The sequence below is a fragment of the Triticum urartu genome, chromosome 4, assembly GCF_003073215.2.
Source record: "Triticum urartu cultivar G1812 chromosome 4, Tu2.1, whole genome shotgun sequence".
In the NCBI taxonomy this organism is placed as follows: Eukaryota; Viridiplantae; Streptophyta; class Magnoliopsida; order Poales; family Poaceae; genus Triticum; species Triticum urartu.
This window is the reverse complement of record NC_053025.1, coordinates 343,243,290-343,253,663: the sequence shown is the minus strand read 5'-3', so window position 1 is coordinate 343,253,663 and position 10,374 is coordinate 343,243,290.

The window sequence follows — 10,374 nt, the reverse complement described above, 5'->3', positions numbered from 1 at the left end:
GGGTTAGCTAAGATTAGAACTACACATTGGAGCTTAGCTCATGTACCTCTCCTTGTGGAACTCGTCTTCAGAGAGAGAGAGAGAGCGAGAGAGAGAGAGACTCTATTAGAGTTCAAGGCCTCCTTCGGAGAAGATCCCTAGTGGATTGAAGACCCCATCAAGGGAAGGATCTATCTAGATCAACAAGACCTCATCTCCTTTGGATTTGGGATGAACTCTACCTTGTATCTTTGTTTCTCTTGTTGTTCATGTACATTTGTAAATATTGTGTGGATTTGAGTCTAGTGGATGTGTGATTGGACTTGTTCTTGAGTGTTCCTCTCGTGATTTACCCTCTTGTTCTTCGTGTTCTTCGCGTTCTTCATGGACAACCCTCCAATTCGTAAAAGATCTCCACTTAGGGTCTCCACCCTACAACATCTTGGTATCATGATCCACGTTGATGAGGACATCAATACCATAGTTACACCCACAACCCCTGTTGCTATACATACTACACCAATTACTAGATCTCACACACGCCAATTGAATTACCAGGTACTTCCGTTTCTTGGTAACGATTCTAATGTTCATGTGAATATGATGCTGCCTAAATTGGATACATTTGTTTTGCTTACAAATGAAGGGCCTAGCTTGGACAAGAAAGGTGAACCTTGGAGCAAGTTCAAGCATGGAGATGATGGTATGTGCAAGGGGAACAAGAATGGAGTTACAAGTGATGATCCCAGGACTTTGAAGCCACCATAATGAGTGCATGAAGCCTTGGACGAAATATAAAAGATGCCACTTCATAAATTTCATCCAGAGGCTATTCTAGGTGCCACATCACCTTATTTTTGGGACAGGCCCATGTAATTTCAAAATACTTGATTATAGGCTGTTTTTAGAGTCCGTATATACAACCCTTAGGGCATCATTTAGAGTCCGTATATACAGCCCTTAGGGCATCACAAGAGTTAGGGTTGGTTTCGGACCCCTCCTCCAAGGGCCACAAAATTCCCCCCGTCTTTCCGCCATATATATAGCCCTTAGGGCATCGTTTAGACTGGGTTTTGTTTATATTAAAAGTTCGGCATAACTGCAGCTTTGCATACTTCATTTGTGTTCAACGACCAGACAAAGGCATCACAGAACCCCACCTTGATCAATAAAGTTTTCATCTTATATTCACAATATCCAGATTGCAATCTTAGTTTCTTGCTTGTTCTTCATTTTCTTGCAGGAAATAGACCTTCGTGGTCAGGTTGATCGTGCTCCGGCGTGGTCAATAACCACTCGGAGTTGATTTAACGATTGCTAAGGCGCGACGTCCTCGCACGTTCGTTGTCAGATTGTGAAAGTATACTCCTCCGAAACAATAATCACCATCTCATCGAAAGACGGCACACCTTTGCCTCTATCAAGTGGTATTAGATTTCCAAGTTGCTCGGTGAGATTTACAATTTTTCGTAGTTTAGATCGAGTCTGTTCTTCATACCTACAGTCCATGAAAAAGCCAAAAAAATTTATTATGGTTAGTTCATCATATCCGAACCAATCTGAGCCTTTTCATAATCTTTTTAGGGTCTTGCATTGTTGAACTTGCGGTTGCATCATCATGTCTAGTTGCTGGTCTTATTGTTTAGTCCTTTAGAGTTTTTCGAGTTCTGTTCACAAGTTGTCACGCCACCGCCGCATCATCATCACTGCTGCCATAAACCACCATCATCGTCACCGCTGCCATATACCACCATCGTCATCACCGTTGCCCTGTACCACCATCATCATCACCGCTGCCATATACCACATATTCACCGCCATCATGATAATCCGAGTTCACCTTCATCACAGATTCGCCACCAGTCTGTGTTCCACCGCTCTACATATATCCGACAACAGTCCGAGTTTCCACAAGTTTCATCTCCACCACCAGTCCTAGTCAGAGTCCAGTATTTGTTGCTTTGTTTTTGATTTCCAGATAACGCCATACTCCGAGTCGTGACAGAGAAGGAATTCCAAACTTTCGTGTTACCTGCAATAGAAAAATAGTTCCAGTTTCAAAAAAACAACTAAGTCTGGAAAATTATGGCTAGGCAGTTTTTAGACCATTTGTAGACTTTTTCAAAAAAAATTGTTGTGGAGCAAAAAAGAGAGGAAAAAAGTGAAAAAAAGAGTAAAAAAATTCAGAGTGTGCTCCTCCCTTGTTTACATGTAGCGTTGTGATTTTGTTAGTGTTCTAGGCTCGCGTCTCTAGCATGGTCTAGCCTAGGACCAGCACAGTACCGTCGTTGAGCATTTTTAATCAACTTTGCATCTCTAAATTGATTATTGCTGATATTTTTGCTACCATATCATAAGCCTTCCCAGCTCCACATACATCTACATCATGCATTTGACACTCCCTGGTAATCACTTTGTCCAAGATTTGAGAGTTTTGACCACAACGGTTGCCGATCACCATCTGCTGCTGGAACGGGTAAGAATTTGAGATTCGCTTGACGGATTTGTGACACACCACCACCACCACTTCCTAGTAGTCTGTAGGATCATATTCTTGTGTGTTTCTATTGCTGCTAACCATGACAGGATCACAAGCCAACGAGATTGACTGGGAGAACTTGATGAACAAGGAGCTTCATGATAAGTTTCAGCAAATGATGAGTGGACAAGTGCAAGACGTGCTAAACAGATTTGAAGAGGCCATGGAGAAGATAGATGGCATGGAGAAGACATTCGAAACAAAGCTCGATAACAAGTTTAATGAATTTCTCGTGCTCTTCCACCGCCACCACCCACTGCACCTGTCGCAACTCTACAACAACAATAACAACAACAACGACAAAAACAACAACAACAACAACAACGTCGCCTTCCAAATCAAGTGGGACGAGCACTGCATATTCCCCTTGAGTCTGGTCAAAATTTTGGTGCCGCTGTACCTACTGTAGATGCTTTTGTAGCTCCTGCTGCTACTGCAGAGGTGGACGACCATTACGAGGATGAGGTTGATCAAAATCAGCACTATGTGCAATCACTAGCACCACCACCAGGTCGTCCTCATGCCTATAATCGTAATGGTAGGGCTGCACCACCACCTTAGGTATGAGATTATGACCATGTTCCTAAACTGAAATTGAATATTCCACCATTTGAGGGTCGATACATTCCTGATGTCTATCTTACTTGGGAGTTAGAAAATTAACAACGTTCCACATGCTTACAATATCCTGAAGATAGATGTGTTGCTGCTGCTATTTGTGAATTCACTAGCTTTCCTTCTGTTTCGTGGTCTGAGCATTGTAGATTATATCCTATTCCAGCTACTTGGGCTACTTTGATAAATGTGATGCGTACTCATTGGGTTCCACCATATTATCAACGTGAATTGCGTCAAAAATTGCAGTGTCTGAGACAAGGAAAAAATTATGTAGAAGAATATTATCAGGAATTACAAACTGGTATGATTAGATGTGGTATTGTTGAGGATAATGAAGCTATTCTTGCACGTTTTATGGGTGGATTAAATAAAGAGATTCAGACCATTCTTGAGTATAATGAATATAATAATATCACCCATTTATTCCATCTTCCTTGCAAAGTTGAACGTGAAGTGTAGGATCGACAGACATTGGCGCAAACTAGCTTTTCTGCAGGTCGACCTTCATCATGGGCTCCACGGGCATCCTCTACTTCCACATGTTCTGCTTCACCGGCACCTCCATCAGCTCCCACCTCCAACCATGATACAAGAAAGCAGGCGCGACCACCACTATCTGCCAAGAGCACACCTTCTAGGCCTGCACAGAGCTCTTCTAACTCCATGGCATCAACAGGGCAAACACATGATATTATTTGTCATCGTTGCAAGGGTGGAGGTCATTATGCGAGAGAATGCCCATCTAAGCATGTGATGATTATTACTGAGGATGGTGGGTATGAGTCTACTAGTGACTATGATGAGGAGTCTTTGGCTCTTATTAAAAGTGAAGAACACAGTGGAGATGATTCTGATCATGAGACGCAATACATGGCTGCTGAAGATGCTGACAGGTATGAATGTAGTTGCTCAACGTGTTTTGAGTGTACAGCTTACATAAGCAGAGCAAAATCAGAGGCATAATTTGTTCTATACAACAGGAGTTGTGCAGGAATGTTTTGTTCACGTCGATATACTATGCTTTCACAACTTGACTTAAAAATATTTGGTTTGGAGACCATCAAAGACCAATATGTGCATGATGCTGATTTTAAAGATGTAATGCATAATTGTAAAGAAGGAAGAACGTGGAACAAGTTCGTTGTTAATGATGGATTTGTGTTTCGTGCTAACAAGCTATGCATTTTAGCTAGCTCCATTCGTCTTTTGTTGTTGCAGGAGGCGCATGGAGGAGGATTAATGGGACACTTTGGCATGAAGAAGACGGAGGACGTACTTGCTACACATTTCTTTTGGCCAAAGATGAGACGGGATGTTGAGCGTTTTGTTGCTCGCTGCACTACATGTCAAAAAGCTAAGTCACGACTCAATCCTCATGGTTTATATATGCCTTTGCATGTACCTAGTGTTCCTTGGGAGGATATATCTATGGAATTTGTTTTAGGTTTACCTTGAACAAAGAAGGGGAGGGATAGCATATTTGTTGTCGTGGATAGATTCTCAAAAATGGCACACTTTATACCATGTCATAAAAGCGATGAGACTGTTAATGTTGCAGATTTGTTCTTTCATAAAATTATTCACTTGCATGGTGTGCCAAATACTATTGTTTTAGATCGTGATACTAAATTTCTTAGCCACTTTTGGAGATGTTTATGGGCTAAGTTGGGAACTAAACTGCTTTTTAGTACTACTTTTCACCCCCAAACTGATGGACAAACTGAAGTAGTCAATAGAACATTCTATACTATGCTTAGGGTTGTTTTGAAGAATAATAAGAAAATGTGGGAAGAATGCTTGCCTCATATTGAATTTGCTTATAATCGTTCATTGCATTCTACTACTAAGATGTACCCTTTTGAAATTATGTATGGTTCCCTACCTCGTGCACCTATTGATTTGTTGCCTCTTCCATCTTCAGAGAAGATTAATTTTGATGCTAAACAATGTGTTGAATTGATTTTAAAAATGCATGAGTTAACTAACGAAAACATTGAGCGTATGAATGCTTAATATAAACTTGCTGGAGATGAGGGTGGAAAACATGTTGTGTTTGCACCTAGAGATCTTGTTTGGTTACATTTGCGTAAGGATAGATTTCCTAATTTGCGCAAATCAAAGCTAATGCCACGTGCTGATGGTCCTTTTGAGGTGTTAGAGAAAATAAATGATAATGCGTATAAACTTGAGCTGCCTGCAGATTTTGGGGCTTGTCCCACTTTTAACATTGCAGATTTGAAGCCTTATTTGGGTGAGGAAGATGATCTTCCATCGAGGATGACTTCCTTTCATGAAGGGGGGATGACGAGGACATCAATGCCACAGTTACACCCACAACCCCTGCTGCTATACATACTGGACCAATTACTAGAGCTCGAGCACACCAATTGAATTACCAGGTACTTTCATTTCTTGGTAATGATTCTAATGTTCATGAGAATATGATGCTGCCTAAATTGGATACATTTGTTTTGCTTACAAATGAAGGGCCTAGCTTGGACAAGAAAGGTGAACCTTGGAGCAAGTTCAAGCATGGAGATGATGGCATGCGTAAGGGGAACAAGAACGAAGTTACTAGTGATGATTCAGGACTTTGAAGCCACCATAATGAGTGCATGAAGCCTTGGACGAAATATACAAGATGCCACTTCATAAATTTTGTCCAGCGGCTATTCTAGGTGATGCGTCACCTTATTTTTTGGCCAGACCCATGTAATTTCGAAATACTTGATTATAGGCTGTTTTTAGAGTCCGTATGTATGGGGAAACAAGAGTTAGGGTTGGTTTCGGACCCCTCCTCCAAGGGCCACGAAATTCCCCCCTCTTTCCTCCATATATATAGCCCTTAGGGCATCGTTTAGACTTTGGGTTTTGTTTAGATTAAAAGTTCACTTTAGCTCCAACTTCACGTACTTCATTTGTGTTCAACGACCAGACAAAGGCATCATAGAACCCCACCTTGATCAATAAAGTTTTCATCTTATATTCACAATATCCAGATTGCAATCTTAGTTTCTTGCTTTTTCTTCGTTGGTTGCAGGAAATAGACCTTCGTGGTCAGGATGACCGTGCTCCGGCGTGGTCAATAACCTATCAGAGTTGGTTTAGTGATTGCTAAGGCGCGACATCGTCGCACATTCGTAGTTGGATCGTGAAAGTTTACTCCTCTGAAACGACAATCACCATCTCATAGAAAGACGGGACACCTTTGCATCTACCACATGTTGATCACGAATTTGTAGTCCCTACCCCTTGTTTTCTAGCCTAATTTTGTTGATTTCGTCCTAAATTCGAAAATCCCCACCAAAAATAGCTCCATTTTTTGTTATTAATTGTTTTGATGATGTTTTATTGATGCATCATTGTGTTTCGAGTGGATCTAGCTTCCCCACAAGTTTCCCCACCTTCCATCCATGAAATCTCCACAATTTTGACCCCAAAATCATCCATTTCGGCCTAAAGTTTGTTGTTCGTGCTTTCCCAGCCCGCACCGGACTGTCCGCACCCTCGTAATGGATTGTCCGCTCTCATCAGAACCAAAATTGCTCTTGGAATGGACTGTGCTCTCCCAAATACAAGACTGTCCACTCGAATCAGAAGGATTTCAGATGAAGATCAGACTGTCCGCTAGTTCAAAAACTACTTTGGCTGATTTCTTGTTTCAGCCATATCTTCCACATCCGGAGTCTGATTTTGACATTCTTTAGCTCATTGAGTAGCTATTGGCAGCCCCCATCCATCTAGATATGTTCCAACATCATTTGACTCCATAATTGTTTTTGATATTTTGACATCTTTTCCTAGGCCAGCTTTCGAGGCGTCCCGGTAGGCCTGTCGGGACTTACGGAGACAGAACCAACCCCTCACACCACCTCATCATGACCCAAGTCGTTGATCAGTGCAGTGTCAAGCTCGAAGGTGACTAAGTGGCTGCTATCCACCACTTGGCAGCCATTTCCTACAGAAAATGCCTACAAGTGACACCCGTCCTACGACGTGTCAAGCAAGCAGGCGCAATGCTGGCAAATAAGCCCGGCAGCCCTTGTCGGGCAACGGGCGATGTGATGTTGAGCGGCGCATTTAATGCGCTTTGTCAGCCTGCAGAGTTAGGTACGATATCACTGTTTGCTATCTAATCAGTGCATAATGACTAATTTGCCACTCTGGTAACCCCTTATATCTATAAAAGGAGGGGCAACCGTAGAGGGGGTAGGATAATTTAGACACCCACATGCTCATACGCGCATAGCTGCTCTCGCCCTAAGGCAACCCTGCTGGGCAAGTGAGTTGCATTCACCACCATTATTTCCACATCAATCCACCAAAGTAGAAGTAGGGTTTTACGCTTCACGGCGGCCCGAACCTGGGTAAAATTGCCTGTGTGATCTCTGCCATGCTGTCTCATGTTTTTCCACTCTTTGCGCAATGTGCCATACTGCCGCCAAACCAGAAAGGGGCTCTTGGTCCCATAGGAGGCCCTGGTTTCCCGCAACATCTTTGGCGCTAGGTAGGGGGATCACTTGCGCGAACCTGAAGGTGTGAGCAGTGCGCCACCTTCGTTGCCATCTTTTCGTCATCAACGGCTCCATCGACTATGACACCCAAGAAGAAGCCCGGTGCCTCAGCTCACCCGTCCATTGTCAGCGTCCTGGGAATGGGGGTACCCAGACTTGCCTGCCTGTGGCCCACGGCGTGGCTCCGTCGATGGGCCGGTATGGCCCAGCTTCGGCAACAACAACCCAAGACCCTCGCGAGGGGCCAAGCCTCGCGAGGCGGACGACACCAAGACCTCCCTGGGGGGCGGCCTCACTAAGCTGGTTCCCAAGGAGCGGAGATTTCTATGCAAGATGAACCTCATGAGGATCATATGATGTGAGCCGTGACGACCAAGGCCAGGCTGGCGCCAGCGGGCGTAGTGTACCAGTTTCCTCTTTGGTGCTAAGGAGGCAAGTGCAAGCGCAGGGGCTCGAGGAATCAAGCAAAGGTTTTCATATCGGTGCAACAAGACCAAGACCGCCAGGATGGCAGGACGGAGGTCATCACGGATCCCACCGCAGCGTCACCACCAGAGGCTTTTGCATGCGAAGACTACTTTTGTCAGGATAACTTGTACTAGTTGTCTGCCTTCGAATTTGGCCGTTGTGGGATCCCTTCCCGCCTACATTTTGGGAAGAAAACCAAGGCCACTATAAATAGGACTTAACCACCACCATAGAGGGGATGGGATCCATTCCACCCTGACCAGCTCACCAGCTCATCGAGCGCAAGAACACCTCACCTCCTGAGGCTGTTCTACCAATGTACTAGTTCATCCTCAGCCCCTCGAGGCAATCCACCACAGAGCTAGAGTAGGGTATTACACCACAAGGTGGCCCAAACCAGGATAAAATGTTGTGTCTCTTGTCCCCTGGGTCCGTCAAGCTAGGCCGTTGATTGGGTGAGCGGGCAGACTAGGGAGGACGAAATCATTGCACGCACCCCAGAGTTCGAACCTCTCAAGGGTCAGCAGAACCCAGAATTGGTCATTTGGCGCGCCAGGTAGGGGTGCGTCGGAGCCTCTCTTCCGCCGATCGACTCGCCGCGACTCCACCGCTTCCATTGCTGATGCTCGTCAAGCCCGTGCTGAGCGTCGGGCCACTCTCCTGCTCGTGTCGCCCAGATGGCGCCCGCTGGCGGGCCTTCCCGTCGTTCCCCATCGCCTGCCACCAACACCGCCACCGGCCCGACGGGGCACAAGCAGCAAACTTCGTCGCTGCACCCCTCTGTGCAGCATGATGGACGCACGGCCACTCTGTCACTAACTTCGGCTGCTTCGTCATCCTACGCTCGTCACGGGCTGGTGGACGTGCAGGCTGCGCTGCTCTTGGCGCGCGAGCTCCTGCGCTACCGCCCCGTCGACGACTTCTACGAAGACTGGCTGGACCGCATCGCCGAGCTTGTCAGCACCGCTGGGGGCTCTCCAGCGCCATCCATCTCACTACCTTGCTCACCGCTTGACGCGGCGACATAGCCCATGGAGCTCCTCCTCCACCTTCCCATCAATACGTCGCCCTCGGACCAAGGCACGCGGCCCCACGGCGTGACACACCGCGCAGGGTGCCCGCGCATGAAGAAGAAAGCTGCCAGGAGGTCCAGCGGCCACAAGAAGGTGCTCCAGTGCTCCCTACACCACCACGTCAAAACTGCGCGCCGCCTGCGGTGGTGGAATGTGAGCACCAAGATCAGGCTCTACCTCCATGTCGGGCTCCCGTGACCATTGTGGGATGCCGAGCCTTCACTCCTGAGCTACGCTACGTCGTCTGGCCTAGGATATTCAAGCCCGACCTGCCTCCATGCTACGACGGCACCCCGGACCCTATCGAGTTTCTGCAGATCTAGGAGCTGAGCATCGAGGCGCCCAACGGCGATGAAAAAGTCATGTCGAACTAGTTTCCCATGGCCCTCAAGGATGGCGCACGCTCGTGGCTCCTGAACCTGCCCGCGAGATTGATCTCCTCCTAGGGCGAGATGCGCGAGCGTTTCATTGCCAACATCCAGGGCACTTGTGATCACCCGCCTGCCGCGGGTGACCTGTGGCCCATCAAGCAGTAGCGAGGGGAAACCCTACAGAAGTACATCCAACGCTTCAACAATGTTCGCCTCAAGATCCCCAAGGTGTCAGACGAAGCCATCATATCAGCATTCTCTAATGGCGTCCGCGATGTCAAGATGAGGCAGGAGCTCGCTATACACGAGGACCTATGCATGGCTCTAGAGATGTTCAACATGGTGACCAAGTGCGTGAGAGCTGAGGAAGGACGCCTCTCCCTCCTCGACCTCCCAATGGCCGACCTAGAAGACAAGAAGGCCAAGGCCAAGGACGTGAAGCGCAAGGGGGCGGCCGTGCTCACGGCTGAACCGGAGATGAAGCGCGGTTGTGACCACCCAGAGTCATCCAAGGGCAGCTGTCCATTCTGCGTCTTCCACAACATACACAGCCACAACACCAATGACTATCAAGAGCTCTGGGCCATCCGCGATGGGCACGTCGGCCATCGCCTCGAGCGCAACGATCGAGGCTACGGCCCTGGAGGAGGTCAAAGTGGAGGACGCTGGGACGACTGCTGGGGGCTTCCAGGAGCCTTGCGCCACCGCCTGCATCCTGGGCAGCGCTCAGGCCCCATCCTCACATCGCATCTTCAAGCAGTTCGCCCGTGAGGTAAACGCGGTCCTCCCCAGGCTCGAGGCCACGCGCCCGC